The following is a 26,557-nucleotide window of genomic DNA, read 5'->3' as shown; positions in this document are numbered from 1 at the left end:
TGACGGGCGGGGGATGACGAAGGAGCCCCCCCCAACTCCTGTTCCAGCTTGTCGACCAGCAGAACTGAAGGAAGGGAGGTTTGCTCACAGGGAGCTGGGCAGGGACCAAGGAGATGAACAGGGATTTACCAAACACGCACCATGGGAGACCGAGGACCAGGCCAGAGCTCACCGGCATTATTAAGATAAAAATGGGGTGTTTTTGATTTTAAAATTAAATGTAGGGGCGCCTGGTTGTCTTCATTGGTTAAGAATTTGCTGGGCTCAGGTCATGATCCCAGGGTCCTAGGATCGAGTCCCGCGTTGGGCTCCCTGCTCAGTGTGTGTGTGTGGGGGGGTCTGCTGCTCTCTCTAGCTAGCTCTGTCTCCAATAAATACATAAAATCTTTTAAAAAGTCAAATTAAATTTTAGTAAAATGTATCTTTAATACATTACATTGTTCATGCAAGGGGCAACAGCAGGTGGTGGAAAAAGGGCCTCAGGGCAAGTTTTTTCCAACCGCCTCTCTCAGCGTCCTGCACTCCAGCCCCTCTGAGGGCCGGACGCTCCCCAGGCTGCTCGGCTCATCTACCAGGCTCTGTGCCACCGGCCGAGAGTCCACCGACGAACGCAGAGTCCTCGCCCCGAGGTGCTCACCGTCCATTAGGAAAGGATACAGCACCAGAGACAGGTATGGGGGGTTGGGGAGCTCCAGAGGGAGGAACCGACCTGGCACTGAGGGCAGGGGGTGTGCAATGAAGGAGGAAATGACCTTGGGCTGCATCTGCAGGGACGGGGAGGTCTCCCATGCAGCCGCAGCAAGAGGCACGCGAGGGCTCCAAGGCCTCCAAAGGATGCGCATGCAGAAGGCTGGGGTTGGCGGGGCTCAGAGCAGAGTGGGGGCAGGTGAGGGGGCGGCCTGTGGCCCGGCAGGTGCCGATTGCGGGTGTGACCCACCGTCACTGAGGAAGAGTCTCCTTGGCTTTTACAACAGAGAAGGAGGCTCACTGCAAATACTTTAGAAGGTACAGGTCAGGGAAAGGGCGAAAAGTATTCAGAATTCCACAACGGAAAGAGAGAACCACGGTTAACATCTTGTCGTGCAATCTGTTATGTGTGTGTGTGTTTATACTAATAATAACTTCAAAAATGGAATCATTTAGCAATAGGGTTACACCTACAAGGTAGTAATACTCTGCCTTACAAGAGGAAGGAAATTCGAACACATCCTAGAGCATGGAGAGACCTCCAGGACGTCATGCTAAGTGAAATAAGCCAGTCATAAAAAGACAAACACTGCAGAATCCCACTGACACAAGCCGCCTGCACTAGTCAAATTCAGAGAGAGCAGAATGGTGGCTGCAGGGACTGGAGAAGGAGAGCGAAAGGGGGAGTCATTCAATGGTACAGTTTCAATTTTGCAAGATAAAAAGAGTTTTGGAGGCTGGGTGCACAACACCGTGAGTAAACTTACCACCACTGACTGTGCACTTAAAACTGGTTAAGTGACTTTCTACTATGCGTGCTCTACTACAAAATTAAAAATAAATAAATTTTAAAAAGAAAATCAGTTAATAAATCTGTCTAAATATCTTTTAACTTATTTTTGTGATCACCTCTCCGTGTGATTGATACACACACACACATACACACGCACGTATCCCCATCAATATTCCAATTTTCAGTATAGTATTGTTGGCATGATCTATCTTAATTTACTTAACCTAAGAAAATTATTTTTCTGGACGTGACTGGTGGGTGCTTGGCTAAGGGGAGGGGCCAGTAAAGGGCAGAGGTACATGACCCAGAAGAAAGAGGATTCTCAACAGAGCCAAGGTCCCGAAGGAAGGATGAGAGATGGCATTCCGGGTTCAGGGAATGGACTGGCCTTAAAGACGTGCAAAAAAGGAAACCACATACTCTGAGGATCAGGGGACTCCATTTGCATTTCTAAGGAAGAGCTGGGGCCCCTGAAGGAAGTCCGAGCCTGGAGCCTCTGCGGAGCTGAAGCAGTGGAGGGAGGAGGGTGTGAGGCAGCTGGAAGGAAACAGGGATGCCCAGGGAAGGGGACACTGAGGCTACGATGTCTGAGGTGGAAAAGTCCCAATGGCACAAGAACCTGGGTGGAGGCCTGGGAGTGAACAGCTACGGTTTAGTTGGAGGGGAACTTATGGAAAAGGTCCCGTGGATTTTGAGGCCAGATCTATGGTCTGTTGATCCAGGTCGACTGCTGTTGCTGAGAGTCAGGACAAGAGATGGGGAGGCGGGAGGCAGGGCAGGCACAGAGCCAGCAACCCGAGAAATGAATGAAGTGCCTGGGAGCTGGACGGAGAGTGTGCTGAGAGGCGTGGAAGGCGGTTTACCATGGTCTTAGAGTTGGGGATGACACGGCTTTCCATGCAGCGACCCACAGAGGAGGGAGAGAGCAATCAGCGGAAGGTCAAGGGCTTCATTCCGCGTGGGCTCCCTGGGGTGCGGAGGGAAAGAGTGGGGGGATTCAAAAGAGCAGAAATGAAAACGTTAAGAAGCCGTGAAAATGCAAGTTACGATATATGGCGGGCGGAGGTAAGGCAGGTGGGTGTGAGAGGTCTCACTGACGCGGACTGTGGAAGACGGAGGAGGTCACAGGGCTCCGGACGTCGGTGGATGGCCAGGCTTGAACAAAAGAAAGAGAAGGCAGGACCCAGTCTAGTTTCAGAAAAGTGGCTGGAAAGGCTATTAAGTTTGCAGAGAGACCGCGTGCTCGGAGGCTTCCCGTTCTCACGCGTCTCCAGCTTCCTTCCCATGACTTCTTTTTCTCCACAGCACATTCGTCCGTTTGTCGTACGCTGTCTATCTCCTTGTCTACCCATTTCTGGCTGGTCTTCTCCAATAGACTGTACGGCTCCCGGAGGGCAGGAATGCGTCTGTTTTGTTCTCTGCTCTATCTCCAGCACCTAGATACGTCTCCGTATAGTAACACCTCAGTAAATCACGTGGAATGAATAATCGAGTGAATGAATAAATGACAAAAACCAGTTAGGATGAGGATATCCCAAGAAGTTTGCTAAAACTGCAGCACGGGCCTCCCTCAGGAGGGAGCTGTCTTAGAGTCTCAGCAGTAAAGGGACGGAAGACGTAGGCCAGGGCCGCCGCCCAGGGCGCATCTGTTCTTTCCCTCATTTTCTGCCTCTTAGATGTGACTGTTCCTTCTGATCCTACAAGGTTCAACTTGTGTGTCCGTGTCTCTCAGAAACCCTCCGAGGTCTCTGCTCTTCGACCCAGGATCCCAGGACACCAAGCCCTGGCAGTGCTCTCGAGGCACCCGGGGGCTTTTCTCTCCACATTGCGCTTCCTCTGAGGTCGGATCACTCTTACTGGGTGGGCCTCCCCCGCCGGACGGAAGGGGCACGCCTTCCCGCAAACACACAGGCAGACGTCTACAAACGCTTGCTGGGTATATAAATGGCAGGCACTGCGCATGTGAATCAGGTCAGTAACAGACTATATTTTCCTTCTTTGAAGCTCAGTTTTGTCACACACAAATTTGCACTTTGGCCCACTGAGCAAGGGGACTGACTTCTGGTGCAAGGGCAACCAGGTAGGAAACAGCTCAGCTCTCCACACCAGAGATCAGCTGGAGTCTTTATCTGTAAGAGAAGAGAGGGGTCCGCGGTCTTTCATGTGCCCCGGCCCCTGCCAGCTGGGGACCGCAGGCCTGTCCTGCCGGCCGGGGGTGCTCCCAGATGACGAAGTGCAAGAGCAGCCCAGGAGCGCCTCAGCAATGTCTGATTCGGGGCACCTGGGGGGCTCGGATGGTTAAGCGACTGCCTCTGGCTCAGGTCATGATCTCAGGGTCCTGGGATCCAGCCAGGCATCAGACATGGAGCCTGCTTCTCCCTCTGCCTCTCTCTCTCTCTCATGAATAAATAAATAAAATCTTAAAAAAAAATAAACAATGTCTTCTTTGGTTTGGAGCGCAGCCTGGATTTTTATAGCTTTTCAAATGATTCTATTGTTCAGTCAGGGTTGAGAGGCTCTGCCCCCAGCAACCAGACGTCTTCTCCTGGTGTGTGGCGCTGTCCAAGGTAGCCGCTCCTCAAGCACGTCTTCACCCTGATGGCCGCCCAGCGGGCGGGGGCAAGGGTCAGTGGTTGTCTGAACCACGCAGTGGAAGGGTGCTGCACTTGGGGCAGTACCGAAGCCACAACACAGTTAATTGTACTGGAGGAAACCACAACTTTGTGTTCAGTTTGAATAAAACTGTGCTGTCCAAGGGCCTCCATGTGGCTATTTAAATTTCAATTAATCCAGATTTTTAAAAATTTTAATTAAAAATTCAGCTCCTCAGTTGCACATTCAGTTGCTCAACACAGAGTGGCCACCATATGGCAAGATGCGGAAAGGGAACATTTCCATTACCGCAGAAAGTTCTAGTGGCGGAGGCTAACAACAACTACCAGGCCCCTTCTTCTTCTTCTTCTTCTTCTTCTTTTTATTAAGGTTTTATTTATTTATTTGACAGACAGAGATCACAAGTAGGCAGAGAGGCAGACAGAGAGAGGGGGAAGCAGGCTCCCCGCTGAGCAGAGAGCCCGGTGCGGGACTCGATCCCAGGACCCTGAGATCATGACCCGAGCCGAAGGCAGAGGCTTTAACCCACTGAGCCCCCCAGGTGTCCCTAATCCCCTTCTTCTGAAAGTAACCTGTGGCTATATTGATTTTCTGTTAATCACGGGCAAAATGGTTTGCAGAGGGTAAACAAACTGAACTTCTGGTCATTCCTTCTGAGCAGCCACACCTAGATGAAAGCGGCCCTTTATACACCTTTTCCAGAATGAGAACTAGGACAGGAATTCTAGGCTCCCATGAAAACAGTTCTGAGTAGTTCCATTACATGTATTAGGGCAGTGGTGGCTTTCCAACTTTTTTGACCAAGACTGACAGTAAACAGAAGTATTTAATATCACAATCCAATATACAGATATATATGTATATAACTGAAAAATATTTCAGAAATCAGTATTTATCCTTACTACAAATTCTGCACTTGGATGTTTTCTTTATTATTCTATTCTATTGTATTTTCTGTTTCATTATAAAAATTAATCTACTCGTCTGTTTTCATAGCCCTGCTGACCTACAGCTTGAAAAACCACTACCTTAAGATACAAGTTGGACACAAGAATCTGGGACTCACCTTCGTACCTCAGAGTTAATAGCCAGCTCGGTAATAACTCACAGCTAACATCTATCAGGCAATTACTGTCTGCCAGGCACTGTGTTAAATGACTTCTATTCGTTACCTTATTCAAGTTTCATAATAGCCCACGGAATTGGTGTCTGAGAACTGGGAAATTCTGGGATTTTATGCTATTTGCACAAGTCATGGATGCTGAAGAAGACCCGGGGCTCCTGGGTCAGGGACAGATGACTGTATTACTCTCAGCGACAGCAATAGCTAGAGTACCTGCATTTTCTCGTAACCGTCCTCCAGCTCTGACATCTACAGGTGTCACAACAAGGGCCACGTGGCCCCTGCACACACAGGCAGGAGCGTTCCTGGACAGGAAGGCCGGCCTGCGGACCCGTGTCCTTCATACTGGATGGACGCATGCCTGCCCGTTGCTTGAGGGCAACGCTACCTCTATCATCCAAGACTGTTCGCTACACACACGTGCTGGGAAACACAACCCAGGACAAAGTTGCAGCCAGTGCCTCCCTTCTTAAAGACCTGTCCAAATGCAGGGGACGTGCGGAGGACGTGTCTTAATTGGAAAAGACAAGATACATGTGCCACAAGCAAGCAAACCAGGAGACACTTGAAACGGAACTGAGCCTAGGTTCAACGTCAGAGTGCCGTGAAGTCAGCCCGGACAGACAATATCTCAAGAACTGGTGTAAAATATTCACAGGCTAAAAGTAGAATGGAGCCTAGATATCTTTCTGTGATGACTGTGGTCATGCCACGACTCTAAGAAATAAATTATCTGACTTCCTAAGGCTTTTCTAGCTCTTAGAAATGCTCATTGGGGGAGCAGTTATCATCCAGAACAATCCTCTTTAATTTCCCAGGGGCTGAAAGGAGTTAAAACCTGTGTTATGAATAAGGAGGAAGTAGCAGTGAAGAAAAAGTTCCTCCGGGCGAGGGAACATGCGAGGGACGGCAGAAATATTGTCCAACGGCTGACAGAGAACACCGCTGGCGAACTGCCAAGTTTGTGGCCCTACAAGTAAACGCTCACTTTGTTCGATGGCCTCATCTTAAAAGATCACCATGTGCTACTCTTTGATCACAAGGACGTCCTTTCCCCAAATCAGTTAATGGGAAAACTTTGTCTTTATTTTTACATGCATACATAGAAAATCAAGATTTTGGCATGCAAATGGCAACCCACTCCTTTTCATACAAATCAATCGTTATGCCCCATAGAAGCTCAAAATAAAATGGAAAAACACCCATTAAAATGCCATAGAAAAAATAATCAGTTTATTCAGGAACAATTCTATTAGCTATTAAAATTATAGGGTGATAAATCCTGTTCTAGTGAACTCTGTGCTGTCACTGACAAGCCTGGAAAATTTTTCAAAATTTTCTAAGTCTAGGGCATGTGGGAACATAATCCCACAAGAAAGAAAAACTATCCCCCATGAGTTCCTATTACTGCCATTGCATGCAGGTATTTTTAGTTGCTCGTGTTTCTACGTAAATACATTTTAAAAACTTTATTGAAAAGAACTCAGGAATTCCAGGAGATACATTTCCACTAGAATTTCCAGAATAATTACATTATGGAATTCTAATTTACAAACAGTCCAGGTGCAGTAAAAAATAGTATCTATTTGAAATGGCTTTACAATGGTATCAGTATTTCTTAATTAACACCTTTCAGTGGGGCGCCTGGGTGGCTCAAGTCAAGCTTCCACCTTGGGCTCAGGTCATGATCCCAGGGTCCTGGGATGGAGCCACACATCGGGCTCTCTGCTCAGCGGGGAGCCTGCTTCTCCCTCTCCCTCTGCCCTATTCCCTGCTCTCTCTCGCTCTCTCTATCTCTTGTTTTTGCTATCTCAAATAAACAAAATCTTTAAAAAAAGAAAAACCACCTTTCACTCATAAGTCAATAAAATGAAAGATAATTTGAAAGGCTGTTTTATTAACCAGACCAGTTTAAATACTATCATGTCCATTTTGGCTATGTACAGATTTCTTCTTGTTTTTTTGTTTTGTTTTGTTTGTCTTTTGCTTTTGTGTTTTGTTTTAAAGATGATATTTATTTATTTGGGAGAGAGAGCATGAGTGGGGCTGGGGGAGAGGCAGAGGGAGGCAAAGGAGACCCCCCCTGAGCAGGGAGCCCCACGTGAGGCTCGGTCCCGAGACCCCGAGATTGTGACCTAGACAAGGCAGATGCTTACCTGACTGAGCCACTCAGGTGCCCCTGTTTTTCGTTTTTCTAAGTAGGTTCCACACGCAGTGTGAAGCCCAACAGAGGGCTTGAACTCATGACCCTGAAATCAAGACCTGAGCTGAGACCATGAACTGAACCCCCAGGGGCCCGCTTTTGTTTTTGTTTTTGTTGTTGTTTTTAAGTAATCTCTACCCCCAGCATGGGGCTTGCACTCACAACCCCAGATCACATGCTCTACTAACTGAGCCAGCCAGGTGCCCTTGGCCGTGTGCGGTTTTAATTTATGCCTTAAAACGTCCCATTATTACCATCTAAACTATTTCTGTGGCAGCTAAATCATTATAAGTGTTAAAAAAAAAAAACAGGAAGCAGTCTACTTTGTTAATAAGTGAAATGTTTGATGAACAGTAAGGCTCTGCTATTTTTGGAGACACTTATGTTTACATTCAGTTGAAAACCATTAGAATTCATTATAATTACTGCACAGTTAAATAACACCATTTAAACTACAGGCTGATTTCCTCTACTGCCATAGTTAATCACAATTACTTTTTTTTTTAAGATTTTATTTTTATTTATTTATTTGACAGAGTGAGAGAGTACAAGCAAGGGGAACAGAGGGGAGTGAGAAGCAGATCCCCCGCTGAGCAGGGACCCCCAATGTGGGACTCGATCCCAGGATGCTGGGATCATGACCTGAGCCCAGGGCAGACGCTTAACCGACTGATCCACCCTGGCGCCCTCACAATGACTTCTTAAGTGTTGTCTACACTTGCCTAAAAGTATTACACGACCTCCGGCACGTTTTCAAAGACCTTCGCTGTACTCCTTTAAAATCTCCAGAATGTCCTGGAGGCATTCAGATGTCGTTCCAAGCTTCAGAAGTGTCCACCTCTGGAGACAGGGGTACAGACTCTACCCATGGAGTACAAAGAAGAAAAGTAGCCGAGACGACAAGCTGTTTCCTCTTCTCGTCTGCCTGATGAAGTCCATGGACATGTGGTCGCTCAGATTTAGTTTGACCTTTAGGGAAAACTGAAACCTTCCTTCCAAAATGAATTTGGTTTTACTTTCTAGATTACACTAGGTGAGGGAAAAAAAAATTTCCAGCTTGCTTTAAGACCTCTCCTTGTACATAAAATTCTTTTTTAAAAAAGATTTTACTGGGCACCTGGGTGGCTCAGTGGGTTAGGCCGCTGCCTTTGGCTCAGGTCATGATCTCAGGGTCCTGGGATCGAGTCCCGCATCGGGCTCTCTGCTCAGCTCGGCAGGGAGCCTGCTTCCTCCTCTTTCTCTCTGCCTGCCTCTCTGCCTACTTGTGATCTCTCTCTGTCAAATAAATAAATAAAATCTTAAAAAAGATTTTACTTATTTATTTGACAGAGAGAGCGCGCACAAGCAGGGGGAGCGGCAGGCAGAGGGAGGGGAGAAGCAGACCGTTGCTGAGCAGAGAGCCTGACACGGGGCTCCATCCCCGGACCCTGGGATCATGGCCTGAGCCGAAGGTAGATGCTCAACCAACTGAGCCACCTGGCTGCCCCTATACATAAAATTCTGAAAACAACACTCTTTCCATTTATTATATTAAAGTGAAATCAAAAGGTACAAACTTCCAGTTATAAAGTCGTCTTGGGCATATAATGTATAGTGTGGTGACTGCAGTAAATAATACTGTATTCTGCATTCGAAGATTGCTGAGAGAGTGGATGTCAAAAGTTCTCATCCCAAGAAAAAATATCCATCTCTATGTGCTGAGGGAGGTTAACTAGACTGACTTAGTCCTTTTGCAACATATGCAAATACCTAATCATCATGGTGTACATCTGAAAGTATTATACTATTATATGTCTATTACAAATAAAAATATATACATATCACGAAACACTTACAGGCAAGAAGTGATTCCAAAAAACAATTTAGAATGTAGTAAAAAGTGGGAGATTTATGGGATGGACCTTATCTATTCAGACCATATGGGACGATTTGCTACAAAATGGGTAGAAGTCAGGGAGTGGTTAGGAAGGAAGGAAGCCCACACAGTCTGTAGTCAGTCTTTGGGTAATTTGCGTTTCTTTGGTCCCCAGGCTTCCTGATCCAGGGCATTCACTTTCAGGGGCCAGAGGCTGGGAGCAGCAAGGTCTCTCCTGGCGTAAGGACAGCAAATAAACACAGAGTGACTCCCCACCCACCCAACAGGATTCATCTTACTCAGACGACAGCTGTGGTCTGCTCACTTCTGTGCTTGTGCAAGGCTACGCAATGTCTGAGCCTCACGGTGTGCCGCTGTCCCCCTGCACATCGCTGTCACACTGCAGTGTGGAAGGTGAGGATCTGTCACCGACTGCCTGGGGCTCACATCCTGCCTCTCCGACTTCCTGGGATTGGAGGTACCATGGGATCGCGGCGAGGCTCACAGGACTGTCGTGAGAAGCAACGTAATACATGTGAAGCATTCCTTGGGGGCCCTTGGGAAGTACTCAGTGATTTGTGGAGGTCTTAGATCAATGCTTCCCAAAAGTGGGTCCTGAGTCTACTTTCAAAGGCAATATTTGATATCATGATCCAAGAGACACACAAACACTCATATAATAATACTAGAAATAATGACCCTGCTTATACAGTGCTCACTATATAAGGACCGGGCATTGCAGCATCAGGATTTGAGTCCGAGGGTCCTGGTAATGTTGTGCTTTCTGTCACCACTCTCCCTGTGGCCTTGTATTTGCCGGACATGGGAGAAGCAAAAATTTCACCAGTCGCTAGCAGCTCCCACTGATAGGGACACAGAGTGAGAATTCCTATTCCACTGTGTATTTCATTTCATTAAAAAAACAAACACTGACCTTAACCTTTTACATCAATTCCATGACTCAGGACACATGGTTTGAAAAATACTGTAAGGGTGTATGAAAACGTTTTGGAAACATAAGAAGAAAGTTAAGCAAGAACATGTGTCTCGTCTTGGAGGCTTGACCCTGTTATGGTGCACGGCAGACCTCAAAAACAACGACAAACCAAAACAGGAGTACATGGAACATTTCCGAAATTCATGAAGCCTCCCCCAGTGGCCTCAGCCGCTCCCCGAGGCGGGGGTACTCATTTGTTGGCTTTTTCACGGGATTTCTGTGACTGTTAGACAGGAACGGGAATCGGACGGGAGAATGGCTGTGCATCAGCCCTCACCTGCCACCTCTTCTTCAAACGTCCCTCCCCTTGAGAAATCTAGAAGCACAGAAACCAACTTTAAGAATAAATGATTCTATTAGTGCAAGACAGCAGATTCGAGGATGTGGAAGAACACCCGCTCGCACGGGGCCGAGCATCTAAACCGCTCTGGACATTGCTTATTCTGCGGGTGAGCAAATACGTATAAATTAAAAAGGGAAACTTAATTTTTAGAGTGGGCTGAAACTTCAGCATAAAACACCTCCTTTAGAGTAAATGCTAGTGTTTTGGTAACAGTAGGATGACAGAGTGAAATTTAATTTCTGGGTCTATCACTGCCTATTTCCACTTTCTTCCAAAGAACAATTGCCAACAGGGGCCCCCGGGTGGCTCAGTCAGTTAAGGGTCCAACTCTTCATTTCGGCTCAGGTCATGATCTCAGGGTTGTGAGGTCGAGCCCCACGTCGGACTCCATGCTTAGTGCAGGGATTTTCTTGCTCTTCCTCCCTCTGCCCCTCCCCCAACCACTCATGTTCTCTAAATAAATAAAATCAATCTTAAAAAAAAAAAGGAATTGCCATTAAATGTTATCTCTACAGGAAACAGGTAAAAACAATTTAGAGCTACACCGTCCAGCATGATAGCCACTAGTCCCATGTGGCTATTTAAATTAATTAAAATTAAATAAAAATTAGAATTGAGTCCCTCAGTTGTACAAGGCACATACCAAGTGCTCAACAGCCACATGTGGCTTGTGGCCAGCACCTCGGACAAATGATGGAACTACAGAAAGGTTTACTGGACAGCACCAATATATTTATTTATTTGACAGACAGAGATTACAAGTAGGCAAGGGAGATAGAGGAGGAAGCAGGCTCCTCGTCGAGCAGAGAGCCTGATGTGGGGCTTGATCCCAGGACTCTGGGACCATGACCTGAGCCGAAGGCAGAGGCTTTAACCACTGAGCCACCCAGGCGCCCCTATGGTCAGCACCAATATAGAGAAAGGCCATTTACAGAGGCTAAAAGAAAAATGCTGATTTCTTAATCAGTAGAAGAATTCCAAGCCCGACTCAGCAGCGCTGGCTCGACTTGCTCCGCAGCGAGGTTGGTCTGCCGGAAGATTCCACGCTACCTCACACTATCATTGCAACTGCTTGTCTGAAATCTCTTCCCATGAAGACTTGCCATCGCCAAGAAGCTATCTTTCGCCATCCCACCACGCCAGGAAGGGGTATTTGGCAAAAACAACAACTCGTTAGATAAGCTCGTTTGAAAGTACTCAGAACAGTTGGTGAGAAACCATGGAGACACAGGCCACCGGCAGAGCCAGAAGTCTGCCGTTGGAGTTAGTAGGGAGGCACTTCTGCCGTCAGCTCTGGGTAAAGCCTTTATTACACACCAGAGTGTGCTCCTCGCTTGTCATGAATGTAGGCCCCGATTCAGGAACACTTGATGTTTGTATCACACTTTTGAGAGCTTTAGCTCAAATCTTACTTCAGCCTCTCAGAACTGATCACCACTGTGGGATGGATTCTGGGACCTACAGACTCTGCTGCTGACGGGGAGACTGAGAGGTCATACGTTATCCTGTCAGTGTCTGTCTTGCTCCTTTGGTTCCTGAAATGATCCCCAGTGGCCAGAGTTTCGTGGGAGCAAAAGGCTCCAACTGCAGGCCCCGCCAGCTTCTCGGCGTGGGGACCGCAGGCCGTCGGGCTCTGGGCCCGCCGGACGCCGGAGGTGCGCTCCGGGCACAGGGGAAACGAAGCAGTGACGCAAAGAACTGTCCCTGTGGATGACCGCAGAGCAGGGGCCGTGAGCGGACACCCCGCAAGGTCACAGCACACGGGTGTGGCGGATCCAGAGCAAAGCCCAACACCGGCCCTACTGGGTTCGCACCGTCACCGCCCGGCGCAGCTCCCCTGCGCACAGCACACTGTAAGGGGATTCGAGGAGAAATCTGTGCCTTGAGCAACGGCTACAAAGATACTTTAACCTGGATTTAAACAACCCAGACGGCCTCGCGCTGGCGGCAGAGTGACCGCGCGCTTCCCCGCTCCCGCCGCGTCAGCCCGAGGTCGGCAGCACCGACCAGGGGTGGTCCCCGCGGGCCGCACTTCCTCCCTTCTGTCTACCGTGGCCAGTGCCCGGGCGACGAGCCTGGGGGACAAATCCAGAACCGACCGGCCCCTAGAAGGCCCATCTGCGGCCCCCGAGGAAACGCGCCGCCCCTCAGGAGGCCGCAGCCTGGAAGCGTCTCCGGGACGCGGAGGGGAGACAGTGCGGGGTTTCGCGCACGACGGCTGAGCCCCAAACTCTCTGATCCGCAAACACCCCACGCGCGAGCCCAACGAGTTCGTCCTGGAAACCGTAAGCGGGTCCGCTCGCTGCCGGCGCCGCGGGGTCTCCAGAGTCGCCCTCGCCTGCGGCCAGGCCGGCGGGGACAGCCGCGCGCCCCGAACCCTGCCCGGGTCGGAGCAGAAATGCCCCAGCGGGAGCTCGCACCGCCGTCCGGCCTCGAAACCGCCACCGGCCGCCCCTGCTCTTGCGGACGCGCTGCGAGCACGGCCGGGCCCCGCGCAGGGACCGGGCCCCGCGGACCGTCCGTGGGGCGTGGGGACCCCGTGGGGCGCGCGGGGCCGGACGCGCGGACGGGAGCGACGAGCACCGAGCGGGGAGCGTGAGTCTCACGCGGGAGCGACACTCCTCTGAGGCGGGGAAAACCGCGCACCGGGTCGCCCTCCGCCACCCGCAGCGAGTCGCTCCCACAGACGAGCGGACCCGGCAGCCCCCGCCGGCGCGGAGAAGCCGAAAAGCCCGCGTCCTGCCCGCGTGCGGCCGGAGAGACGGCGCGGCTGTGCGGGGCGAGGCGAGCTCGTGCCGCCCCGGCCCCTGCCGGCCCCTGCCGGCCCCTCCCGGTCCCTCCCGGTCCCTCCCGGTCCCTCCCGGTCCCTCCCGGGGCCCCGTCGCCCGAGCCGGCCCGACTCGGCTAACGGTCAAGTGAGCCGCGGCGGCAGGAGCCCCGGAGGCCGAACCTGGGGTCGCTCCCGACCGAGTCCACCGGACAACAAAGGGCCGGGCCGTGCGGCGGGGGTTGGCGCGTGGGGACACCTGTCACCGCGCGGGACGGGGCCGCGGCCGGCGGGCGGCGCAGGGGCTCGGCGGACAGACTGCGGCGGCGGCGGGGACCGAGGCGCGGGGGACAGGCGGGGGCAGCTCCGGGCGCGGCCGGACACGCGCGTCTCCCCCGCGGGGGCTCGGCCGGGCGCACCCGCGCCCGGGGCGCCGCGGGGCTGGGGCAGGGCGGAGCGGGGCCCCCGCGGCCGGGAGGACCCCGGCGCCCCAGTCCCGCAGCAGCGCCCGCCGTCCCCGGTCTCCGCCTCGAAGCTGGGCGCGGAGCCGGCCCCCGCCCCCGGCTGCCCCGCGGCCCCCGCGGCCCCCGCTGCCCCCGGCTGCCCCGCGCCCAGCTGCCCCGCGGCCCGGCGGAGGAGGGGGCGCCGCGCCTACCTGGTCGGGAGCGGCGGGGCCGCGGTCGCCTGGCGGGGCCGTGACCTGCGGCGGAGGCAGCGGCGGCGGCGGCGAGGCGGGCGCTTCCTTCAGGAAGGGGTGGGACCTGCGCGCCCGCCCGCCCCCGCCCCGCGGCCCGCCCCGCGCTCCTCCCGGGGTCCCCGCCGCGAGGCCGCCCCGAGAGCCGAGCCCCCGCCCCCCCCGGGCCTCCGGCCGCCGCCCCCCCCATCCCCGGGCCCCGAGTCCTTACCCGGCGCTGCGCCGCGCGGCACCGCCGAAGCGCCGCGTTCCCGAGCCCGCGTGGACGCGCCCGCCGCCGCCCGGGGACAGGCAGGACGGAACGGGCGACCCTCCGCGCGGAGGCGATTCTCCGCGACCCGCGGTGACCTTCCGGCTGCCGCCTCGGGTCCGCGCCCGCGGGTCTGCACCAGCGGCCGGGGCGGCTCCCCCCGCGGCAGGACCGGGCCCCGCCGGCTTCCGACCCCGCGGCGGGCGCTCGGCCGCGTCAGGGTGCGGGGAGACCGCAGTCCCGCGTCCTAGTCGCCCCCGCGCCCCACCTCGGCCGACCCGGCGCCGCGCCGGGGACCTCGGGCAGCCGCGAGCCCCGCGCCATTGTCCCCCCGCCCGCGCGGGCTCCGGTTCCTCGCGGCCCCGCGGGAGGACCCCCGCCCCCGCCCCAGGACGGCCGCCGGCCGGGGGCGCCGGGCCACGCCCATCTCCTTGGGTCCGCGGCGGCTCAGGGCCCAGGGTTCAACCCCGGCCCGACCCCCTGCGCCCCTCCCCCACCAGCCCTGCTCACCCGGCGCGAGCCGCTGTGCTGCGGCCACCAGCCCGCCGGCCTCTCGAGGCCAGGACCTCCCCGCGCAGTGCGGGTGCGGCCCACCTGCTCGCGACGAAACTCCTGCTCCTCGGGACCCCCTGAGGGGTCTGGGTCAGCCCGTGCGTGTCTGCGGGGATGGTCCCTCATCACACTCTCCACGGGATCCGTGAGCCCCTCCAAGTCCCATCGGTGGATGACCCCAGCCGGGTGTGAGGGCCTCCCCCTCCATGCGCCTCGGGCCCTACACCTCTCTCTGCGGTGCCTGAAGGAACCCGCTAGCCAGACCCTCTACGGTCTCCCAGCCCGTCTCCCAGAAGTTCCGGATGCATCCAAACAGCTCGACCCCTCCTGAACTGCACACCAGAACCGCCCGCGAAGGCCTTTAAAAGAATAAAAAAAAAGACAAGAGCCCGTTCCCACCATAGACCCCAGAGTCGGGATCCGGGAGGAGCAGGGGTGGCAGGGGAAGGTACTTTCACAAGTAGATGATTTGACCTGCCTATGACTAAGTCACTGCCTTTCTTGGAAAAAGGGCCCTCGATTTATAGAATGTCCTTCCTTTTCTCCACAGGAGGATTGAGAACCCCTGCACTATGTTTAATTTATTTGAGATGTCACTGTCACTTAGAGTCAGGCCCACTCCTAAGAAACCAACTTGGATTTGCAAGGATGGTGGGCTCAGCGCCACTCGCCAGCAACACCAGATCACAACCACCTTCCTCTCCAAGATGTCCATCTAGATAAGCCCCAAGTATGAACGAAACTGTATTCCTGACGGTGACACCGACAACTAAGATATTATGTTAAAATACTGGCCACGAAGGAGTGCTGGTTGCTGTGACCAGGTCTGTCACTGTCCTGAGCCATCTAGTGAAACGTCTAGAGAACTGATGACCAACAAAACGCAACTTTATCTACGCTCTTATCTCCTTTTATTGCTCTTCGAACTGCACGCCTTAAAATGTGTTCACTCTGCACTCAGTATGACCTGTGCTATTTTAAATCACATATGTGTGTAAGATCGAAATACTTTCCTAGAACCGGTTGTCTGTTAAAAAAATGTACATAAAGATTCATCCTGTGTTCCTAAATGATTTGTTGACAGTGTTCCAAAAACGCTTGGGGCTTTGAGGAAAGGGCTAAGTACAGAACGAATAGGGTTTAAGGCCTGCCAGTAGACGCCAGCCGCAGCCACGGTGGGACAGGATGGAGATCATTATGCAGAGGCTTAATCAGTCCCCAGGACCACGAGGAGGCACCGTGATTCTGATACCGCGCTACTGACCAGTGTTCAGTGAACAGCACAGGTGTCCACTGGTCTGAGTAGGGGCCATGGCTCTTCTGATATGAGACCTGGTTATCTAATAGAAACCACAACAAAACATGCAGAATTCTAAGAAATTCTGTATTTTGCTCATTTCCTTTCTCTTAGGCAGCCAGTTTGTGGTTGTTTACGATGCAAACCACGTCCCTTGTTTGGTTGGAAAAGCAGAGAAGCACGACTTATAAATAACACTGCGGGGGTTCAGGGATCCTTGCTGCCGCTGGAGTTGCAGTATATCTTGTTGTAATAAAACTCTGCACCACGAAGTTAGTGCCAGCCACCGATAATTCAAGTTAGTCTCCGATAAACAACAAAACTATGCAGTTTGTTGAAACGGCATTTGATCTTTTCCAACATCTACCTATTAAGGAATCTTTATAGGGACCATTGGAAAGAGAAAGAGAAAACATTTGGTAACAGGATGTTAAAATGGGAGCTATAGGGATGCCTGGGTGGCTCAGTGGGTTAAGCTGCTGCCTTCAGCTCAGGTCATAATCTCAGGGTCCTGGGATGGAGTGCCGCAGTGGGCTCCTTGCTTGGCAGGGAGCCTGCTTCCCTCTCCACCTCTGCCTGCCACTCTGCCTGCTTGTGCACTCGCTTGCTCTCTCTCTCTGACAAATAAATAAATAAATAAATAAAATCTTTAAAAATAAAATGGGAGCTATTATTTCATTTCCATTTGACAGACACCCCACACACGAGTCAGCCCCTCTCACCTTCCAAGCAAGGCGCAGGGCGGTGATTTGGGACTTGCAAGGGGTGTTCCCTTAACGTCTCACTTAGAGATGTCCAAAGGTTGAGGTGGGGGTTGGTGAGGCCGCTTGGGTCAGAGAAAGGTTTCCATAGAGGGAATGAAGATGTCTAAGAGGTCCCTCCTATGCCCCCCGACCCCCCAGGGACAGGTCAGAGGGTGCTTTCCTCTCACCTTAGGTCTGCGACAGGCACTCTAGGCAGAGCTCTCGGAGAGCCCTGGATGTGTCCCCTGCAGTTTGGGGAACACCATGGGCCGGTGTCTACCTCACGCTTGAGAAATCGAAAAGGCCAGAGTTGGCAAGAGTGGCCTGAACACGGGATAGAGACCGTGGTAGGGGAAGTAATTTACTTCCATGGGAAACAAGTCTGGAGAGGGGGAGACAGCGTGGGCTTGACTTTGATCCTCCCCAAGAGGCTTGCCTGGAAAGGCAACACCTGCAGAGGTTTGTTTGCAGGTGGCGGGGGCCCAGGCAAGACTGGAGGCCGCCAGTCAGAGGCGAAAGGAACTCGCTCAGGCCCAGGAAGCGGGGGGGCGCGAGGTGGCTCGGCAGGGAGGTAGGGTTGAGGGAGGCTTTGGCAAACCTGCCAAACTGCCTCCGAGAGAAAGCGTCGGTCGGAACCATCTGCTGGCCCCGGAGAGGCCGAGCCGGCTACAGCCCCCCAAAGTCTTCCTTTCTCTCTCCGCAGCTCGCTCTTTCCTGCGTCAACCCCGGAAGACTGGGCAGCCCCGGGGGCAAGGAGGAGGGAGAAGCCCGGGCTGCGAGAAACACAGGAGCAGCCCTCGCTTCCCTTCGCCTCTGGACTGTGGAGCTCTTACTGTGACGAGTCGGCCCTCACGGGTCTAGGCCTGGATTTTCGACTAAAAGTAACCAGAGGCCCTTTTTGTTATTTGAGATCGACCCCAGGAGGCACAAGGCCCACATGGCAGCTCCTCTCAGGGACGGTCAAACAAATAGCCCTGCAGGGAGCGCCCACAGGCGCGACAGAGGACAAGAAGGCTGTTTTCTGCTGGCACCGCGGTCCCGCCGCGTCCACACAGCCGCCACAAGCTCAGATACACGTTCCACCCTCCACCTCGGGCCTGGAAGCTTCTGAGGGCGTCTCATTTTGGCATCTTCCTCGAATTACCAATAAGGGGCGCGTGTCAAGGAAGCCCTTCCTGGGAGACCCCTTGTAGCCCAAGCTCACCGACCGGACCGTGAGAAGCGAGGGTCTTGGAGTAAAACATCGAAGTGGATCTAAATGTTGGTTCAACATCTCCTAAGGAGCGGGCGGCAGTACTTGCCTCATCTCGATCAGCTGGGATTAGGTCAAAGGGATCTCTCAGTCAGAAAATGCTACGTTGAAAGGCTACAGCCACATACAGCGCGTCCTAGCTCAAGGACATGGTCATTCTTCAGAGTCGGCCTCCCCGGGCGGGCGGCCCTCGCACCCGCGGCCGGCAGGGCTGCGCAGTGTAAGGGACAAGGATTTCCTCCGTGTGGACAGACACACACGGCGGCGCCTTCCTGGGGAGGCGGACACGCGGCTGACGTTGGTGCGATCCCCTTGGTGACGGTTTCCGTGTTCTGTACTTGGCAACGGGGTTGTGGGAGTCCCCAAGCCCTCGTCCGCATTCTCTGGAGCTCTCGGTGTCGTCGTCTCGTTCTCTTCATCCTGTGGGAGAGCAAGAGGTCCGTGACTGGTGCTCAGAGGGAAAACCTTGAGTAAACGCCAGATTCTGTATTTTGAAATTCACTGTGACCCCACTTCCCCTATTTGAACTAAGAGACTGTTGTTTGCCGCGAGGACATAACCCAGAAAGCGTGACCAGTTTTGATTTCCCTCAATCCTCTTTTAGGCCTTTAGCCAACATGCATCAAGTTTATGGAAGCCGTCCATTATGTATCTGAGAAAAAAATAGTTTCTACATCAGAAAGTATTAATCAGAAATCAGAAAGATTAATCATGTTATAGCATGATATTCTTTTATTACAAACGGCTGTTTTTGAGGAATTTAGATCATTCTTTTTTTTTTTTTTTTTAAAGATTTAGTTATTCATGTAGAGAGAGAGCGTGAGAGCAAGGGAAGCAGGGAAAGGGGGAGGGGAGGAGGACAGAATCTCAAGCAGACTCCCCACCGAGCCGGAGCCCGCCTTGGGGCCTGACTTGGAGCTCGAACCCACAACCATGAGATCATGACCTGAGGCCAAATCAAGAGTCCTGAGCCCCCCGGGCGCCCCAGGACGTAGACCATCTCACTCAGTCTTCTGAAGCTCCAGCGCGAGGTGTTGCTTCCAGCCCTGTGGTTTCCTTGTCCCTCTGTGCAGCCTGCCCTCAGCTGCCCCAGCCTCTGCCCTAGACCGTGCCAGGACCAGCAACCAGAGTTAACACGGAAGAGAGCTGGAGCCCTCGGGGCTCTTGCCTCAGTGTGCACTCTGCGCTGACTGTTGGCTATTTCAGTGATCACCCCCGGATGGGGCTCAATTTCTCTTCACCAAACAAAACCCCCACCTTTTTATGTTTTCTGTTCCTTTCCTGTCTCCCCACTCTCACAATAGGAAAGTCCTCAGTCTACTTCCCAGCCCACCGCGGTAGACCAGTTGTTCTTCTCATTTCTGTCGTCTCGTCTTCCGAGACTCTTTCTTGAGGCTAAACCTTCCCTCTCAGATGCCTACACACACGAGCGTGTTTCCTCCATCCCAAAGATGCCTTCCAAGAAACTGCTTTCTCAGTCAAATTCCTATTTCATTATGTCCCTTCCCCTCGATACGAAGTTTCTCAGAAGCATAGTGTTCTCTCACTACTTCCTCAGTCTGGTCTTTAACTCTCAGCCCCCCGAAGTCTGGATTCCACACCCACTCTGTGGAAAACGCTCCCTTACGGACGCACAAGGAATGAGCTTTCAGACCCCCAGTGCCGCTGACGGCTCTGTGGCCTCCTGCTTCACCACGCTGTCCTCTCTGAAACTGGCTCGTCCTTCCCTTGCTGGCACAATGTCACAAGCCCCTGGATTGCCTTCGTCCTCTCTGGCTACTTCCTCACATATTCCTTCACAGGAAAGCCGGTATGGGAATGTGGTCTTCGAGGGGCCTTCTCTCTTCTAACACTGTGGTCTCTCCCTCTGGATAATGTAATCTTTCCAGATGACTCCCCAAAGCACTCATCTGTCATGGGTCTCTGTCTGGTGAGCCAGCCAACACCTCAAAAGCAAGTTTTAGGACCATCACCTTATTTGTAGACCAACATTTCTGGACTTTTGAAGTAGCAACGACTCCTTTTCTCTTCCAGTGGTCTCTTCACCTGGGAACTCAGTCCTGGTTCCTGCTCTACTTACACGAAGCCTTAGGAATCTGTCTGCTTTCCATCCGCATTGCTCCGGGGCCCGCCCTCACCACGCCAGCAAGCACAGCTGCCTTATTTCCTCTTTCTGCCTCCACTCTCTCCCCTACTCCAACTCCTTTTCTTGCTGTCCCCCAAAATCTTTTAAAATAATTTTTAAATTTTTATTTTTTTAAAGATTTTATTTATCCATTTGAGAGAGAGAGAGCGTGAGAGGGGAGAAGGTCAGGGGGAGAAGCAGACTCCGCGCAGAGCGGGGAGCCCGACACAGGACTCGATCCAGGGACCATGACCTGAGCTGAAGGCAGCTGCTTAACCCACTGAGCCACCCAGGCGCCCTGAAATAATTTTCTTCTTCCTTTATTTCACTTTCTTTGGATACATGGTCCTATATGCCTAATTAAAAAGTGAAAAAAATCCACTTTTGTATAAAGCAAAAGTTAATAGTCTCTCATTATCTTTATCCCCTTTCTTCCTATTTCCCAATGTTAACAGCCCAGTAATTTCTCTGGAAATTCTTTCATGCTCATACAAACATATATTCACATTTCTTTTTTTAATTTATTTGACAGAGATCACAAGTAGGCAGAGAGGCAGGCAGAGAGAGAGGAGGAAGCAGGCTCCCCGAGGACCCTGGGATCATGACCTGAGCCGAAGGCAGAGGCTTCAACCCACGGAGCCACCCAGGCGCCCCTATATTCACATTTTTAACAGAAAATGGAGTCATAGTATATATTACTTCAGAACATTATTGGTTGCCTTCTTGGCTTTCCAAATACCCCTTTCCTGTTGGGCAGTGGCCATGTGGTTTGGGTGGACTGACCCACTCTTGGCCACGGGTGGCCTCCATTGGCCTAAGCCAATCAGTTTAATTGTATTTCTCTGGCTCTGGCTCAAGAATTTGTTCTTGCTCCTGGGTGGCTCCGTCGTTAAGCATCTGCCTTCGCCTCAGGTCATGATCCCAGGATCTTGGGATGAAGCCCGCATAAGGCTTCCTGATGGGGGGAGCCTGCTTCTCCCTCCCCCTCTGCTGCTCCCCTGCTTGTGCGCCTTCTCTCACCATGTCTCTCTGTCAGATAAATAAATAAAATATTAAAAAAAAAAAAAGAATTAGTTCTTGGTGGGGGGGGCGGTGAGATCTAAATTGGTCTAATCAGAATGAAACTTGGGATTTTTCATTAAAGGTTGAGAGAAATGACACAGCCCCAGGGGTGACAGTCTTGCCACCAGGAGAGATGACAGTCTGAGGCTGACGCCAACATACCCACCAGATTTCCTTTCTTAAGTTCGTTGGAATCAGGTTTTCTGTTCCCTCTCGTGGAAGTCCCCCTAATTGATACACATGTGGACTTTTCAAGAAATTTCCTTCCAAAGATTAGTATTAAAATGATCTTTCATTGTCTCCAAACCCTTCCATTTCTCCACTGGATGCGGAACTGGATTACAGTCATGTAGCATATGGCCTTTGGGGCTTGCTGTGGTCTCATTCCATGCCCCTCCCCCACCTCATTTCCCATTACATTTTCCCTTCCCCCAACCCGCCACCTAAGTTCCCCTCACAAGCCTCTCCCCGTCCCCATGCTCTTACTGGTATTCTTGCTTGTTCCGCCTTCTAGTAAAGTTGTGAACAGGTTTTGACATCCTAGTCCCCAGACATGGAGGGAATGCCTGCTCCTGTGGGAACGGCCCGTGCAGAGCGCCGGGGACGCGAGCACGAGTGAGAGACAAATGCTGCTACAGGACCTACGTGTGGTGGGGGCGCCCATGTGTGACGTGGTGACTGTTCTCACAGTTAGCTCTCCGAGGCCTTGTGATCGGCAATGATGAGTCAGGATTTGTTAAAGAAAATGGGGTTTAAGTCCACATGAACACAAACGTGGATTCGAGATCCTTACAGTCGCACATATGCAAAGATAAACCAGGGCGTTTGACAAACAAAACTACTCTGCAGGGAAGTAGACGTATGACACGAGTAAGAACTTTAAACACAGCCTAGTCATTCACGGCTCTTTCCTTATGATGTCTTTGGTTTTGGTATCATGGTAATACTAGCCTCAAACAAGATGAGTTGAGCTAAGCTATTATTTTTTAAAATAACCGATCTTCCCCCCTTAATAAGCTGGGACTGCCCCATCGCTAACAAAACCCTATCTTTTTTAAAAATGACTTCTAAAAAATATCTTATTTATTTATAACAGAAGGACACAGAGAGAGAGCACACAAGCAGGCGGAGAGGGAAAGAGAGAAACAGGCTTCCCACCAAGCAGGAAACCAATGCAGGGCTAATCCCAGGGCCCTGGGATCATGACCGGAGCCAAAGGCAGACACTTAATGCCTGAACCACCCAGGCACCCCAACAAAGCTCTATCTTATCTCCAGGCTATTTATTGGCTTCTCCCGCATCTCTTCCTGACCTTTTTTCCCTTCAAGTCTGCCTCCACCTTCATTTGAACCACAGTGACCTGTGGAGGAAGGTGAGCAGAGCCTATTAGAACAGGGTCAGATCCACCCTGGAATGCCAGACTCTCCGGGGGCCTGTCTCCGAGGACAAAGTTAATAACGAATCTTGGACTGTTTATTTCTGAACAGGTCCCTGAGAACCGGGCCCTGAGGTCGCAATCACAGCCCCCGCGGCGGGAGTCTGTCCAGTCCTTTATGCGCGGCTCGGCATCGCAGGGACACACCTAATCACCTTCCTTACCTTTCGCTCCTTCAAATCCACTCATCGAAGCAAGGCCTCCAACACAACTGCCCGACAGTCTCAGCCCCTGGCCTCTGCAGACCCTGTCTCTAAGATGCCAGCCGCCCCTTTTCCCCTTGGGCAGAGCTTTCAAACCCGCAGAGCTCTGAGCCTCCGAGACGCAGGCTGGCCAGATCCTCAACCCACCCCCCACCCTGCCGCCCCCTGCCCCCCGGGGGAGCTGGCTGGACCTCTCCTCGGCTGCCCGTTGTTAACAGTTTCTGTCACTCTGATACAGTGTTTGAAAGTAACAGAACTCTCCTTGTTTTAAGGCATTTTCAAGGTTGCCCTGGCTCAGTCTGCTCTTCCCCACATGGGGAGTTAGTGGGACCAAGTTTAAGTGCAGGATTCACAACCACAACTTTGCAAGAGGCCATCTCACACTATAAATAGGCATGACGGCCCCCCCAAGTGCTGGGTGAGAAGGAGGCCCCTGGGGGAGTCAAGTCAGTTCAATTAAACTCCACCCAGCGACCTCCTGTCCGGGGACATACAAATCAGGGAACAGTGCCAGTCGGTTCTTGTGCCAGCAGCTGCTTGCGTCCCCTTGGGCTAGCCAGATTCTCTGGGTCTCGGCTTGGAGTTAAAGTCTTGGTCGTCAGCTGATCTAGCTCTCGCAGGCTGTGGTTTGGGAGGCTGGGTCACACATGCTGCGTGGAGCTGAGGCAAGGCACTGTGGGAGCCGCTGTTCTTACCCATTAATAGACTTACACAGATGAAACCTGATTAAAAAAATCACATCAAGAGCAGTCTTGGTTGATTAATTAAAGCTTCTGACACGAAAAGGGGAGGAAGCGTCACGGTTGCCAACCATCAGCTGTGCACGTTCGCAGAAAGGTGGGCTTGATTTGAGCCTTGGTTTAGCTGCAAGGGGTTGGGACGCTCTGGCCTTCCTCCCAACCACTGCCATCCCATAGCTGGGGTGTTTGGGAAGACTCCTGCCCCCTCCCATTTCTCAAAGTTTGCAGACAAGAACTATGGAACCAATTTCTTATTCTGTGAGGGCAGCTCTACCCACCTTTCTTTTGTACGGATATGCACGCGTCTGCTTAATGCTGGAAGGACTATATTAATTCACGCAGTCTCCCCCTTATGTTGCAGAATTCTTCCTCGTCTGCCCCATGTGAGACAGCTGCTCCTTCCCTGCTCTAGCTCATCACCTTGTTTCTTTCTTCACACTTTTCGGTCCGTAATGACTTGTTTACTTATTTATCAACTTGACTGTCGGTTTCTCCCACCCGAATCTCAGCTCGGCAAGACTGCGAAGCAGCGCACGTGTTCCTAGTTTTCCCCAAGTGTGTAGCTCACGCCGGCACATAGTAATTACTCAGTAAATACTGGTGCGATGCGGGACATGCCAAGATAACACATTTTCAGGTACCCCCCCCCCCGAAGATCCGTCGTCTGCGCTTACTGGATGCTGGGCACCGTGCCAGCCGCTTCCCGCGGGCAGCTCGTCCGGTTCTCCGGGACGGAGTCAAGTGGTGTCATCCTTACGCTTCGTTTCTAAGGAGGTAAACGGAGGCACGAAGTGGGCAGTGCGCGCACCCGAGGTCACACAGCGAGCCCGGAAGGTCTCCCGGAGTCTCTCAGCCGCTGCGCCGCGGAAACTTCGGCAGGGGCGCCTGGGGGCTCCGCTGGTTAAGCTCAGGTCATCCCGGAGGCCCGGACCGGGCCCGGACCGAGGCCGGCACCCAGGCCCGCACCCAGGCCCGGCACCGAGGCCCGCACCGAGGCCCGCACCCAGGCTCGCACCCAGGCCCGCACCCAGGCCCGCACCGAGGCTCGCACCGAGGCGCGCACCCAGGCCCGCACCGAGGCCCGCACCCAGGCCCGCACCGAGGCCCGCACCCCGGCCGGCCGCGGGTCGCCCGCCGGGCAGGGAGCCCGCTTCCCCCGACCCTCGCTCTCCGCCCGCTCCCGCTCCCTCAAATCAACAAATGACGTCTTTACAACCAAAGCAGGGCTCTGGACACCTAATACCGTATTTAGCCCATTTGGAGTCTCCGGGCGGGGGAGAGGCCCTCGCGCGGCCCCCGCAGCCTCCCCCGCTTGGGTCCCGCCCGCAGCCGCGCTCTGGCTCAGAACCGCCGCGCGGCCCACCCGGGCCCTGCGCCGGCCTCGACCCACCCGCGCTCCGCGGCTCTTAACCTCGTGCTCAGCCTGATTTGCATATCGGGGGCACATGCCTGCTTCTGGCCAATGAGAAACCGGAAGCCCGTGGAGAGCCCGCCTCCGGGCAGGAGCCGGCGGAGCTCCGAACTCGCGCTCGGGCGGATTTCTCCCCGCGGCGCAGGGGCGGTGGCGCGGGCTGTGCGGGGCCGCGGGCTGTGCGGGGCCGCGGGCTGTGCGGGGCCGCGGGCTGTGCGGGGCCGCGGGGCGGGCGTGAGCTCCGAGCGCGCACGGGCCGGGACGCTGAGCTGAACACGGGCAGCGCGCGGGTCTGAGGGCGCCGCGGAGCTGCGGGACCAAGCGCGCAGTCGCCTTCTTGCGGACCTCTCCCGAGAAGACGTGGTTCAGTACCTGCGCGACGGTTCCTGCGGTTTCCGTGAACCGGCTCTGCGGAGCGACAGGACTTCGGACCATGAACTGCGCCCGCGGTAAGCGCACACTTCTAGTAAACCCACAGAGCTGCAGCCGCCACTGCAGTCGCGTTTGAGGACATTGCCGTCCCCCCACGAAGATTCCTTGGGCTGCTTTGCCGTCCATCCCCGTTCTTGTGACTCTACGTAACCACGAATTTGCTTTCTGTCTCTGTAGGTCTGTCTTTTCAGGACATTTCATAAACAACTTCTTTTTTTTTTTTTTTTTTAGCTGAAAGTACTCCTTTTAAAAAAAGTTTATTTATTAATTTGCCAGAGTACAAGAAGGGGAAGCTACACGAAGAGGGGAAAAGCAGGCTCGCGCTGAGCAGAGAGCCCAACGTGGGGCTGGATCCCAGGACCCTGCGACCATGACCTGACCACGACCTTACCCAAAGGCAGACACTTAACTGACTGAGCCACTCAGGTGTCCCGTTAGAAGTATTCCTAATTACTATTCGTAACATATGGCTATGCAACTGGTAATGGAGCCCACACTCAGTTGACGGTAACATGAAGGACACAGGATGGCCGACAATACAGTGTCAGGGAAAGAGCCCTCAAGACCAGGAGACCACATTCTGGAGCCAGCTCTTTTTCTAACCAACTGTGTACCTCTGATAAGCTTTTAAATTTCTTGAGCTGATTTTTCCCTTGGGAAGATCCAAGGGAATGGCTTTTAAGTACCCTTCTAGATCTCAGATTCTAATGTATTTTCTTTTTTTTTTTTTAAGATTTTATTTACTTATTTGAGAGAAAAAGAGAGAGCACAAGTAGGGTGGGGCCAGAGAGAGAAGCAGGCTCCAGGATTGTGACCTGAGCCAAAAGCAGATGCTTAACCAACTGAGCCACCCAGGCTCCCCTCTAAAATATTTTCTTAAGAAATAAAGAGAGTATTTGAGTTCTTTCAGAAAAAAAATACCCCTCGTTCATTCAACAAAAACTGGTGAAGGCAATCCCATCCCTCTATAGATCTAAACA

The 26,557-nt window shown here is 52.9% G+C and overlaps 1 protein-coding gene across 3 annotated transcripts in view; it reads right to left on the bottom strand.

The window, feature by feature from the left end:
* The window catches only part of TMEM150C (transmembrane protein 150C), a 68,477-nt gene extending 53,806 nt beyond the window's left edge, over positions 1-14,671 (bottom strand). Inside the window, exon 1 of one of the 3 annotated variants that reach the window (XM_082726525.1) lies at positions 14,287-14,671. The gene's annotated coding sequence lies outside the window, so the exon portion shown is untranslated. Of the gene's footprint in view, positions 1-14,036; positions 14,148-14,286 lie in introns of those variants that run through there. The other 2 variants (XM_082726523.1, XM_082726524.1) reach the window with 2 other exon arrangements.
* Positions 14,672-26,557: the final 11,886 nt, after the last annotated feature.

The sequence above is a fragment of the Mustela nivalis genome, assembly GCF_964662115.1.
Source record: "Mustela nivalis genome assembly, chromosome: 4".
Classification (NCBI taxonomy): Eukaryota; Metazoa; Chordata; class Mammalia; order Carnivora; family Mustelidae; genus Mustela; species Mustela nivalis.
The sequence above is the reverse complement of the archived record's forward strand: the minus strand, read 5'-3'. Positions and strand labels throughout refer to the sequence as shown.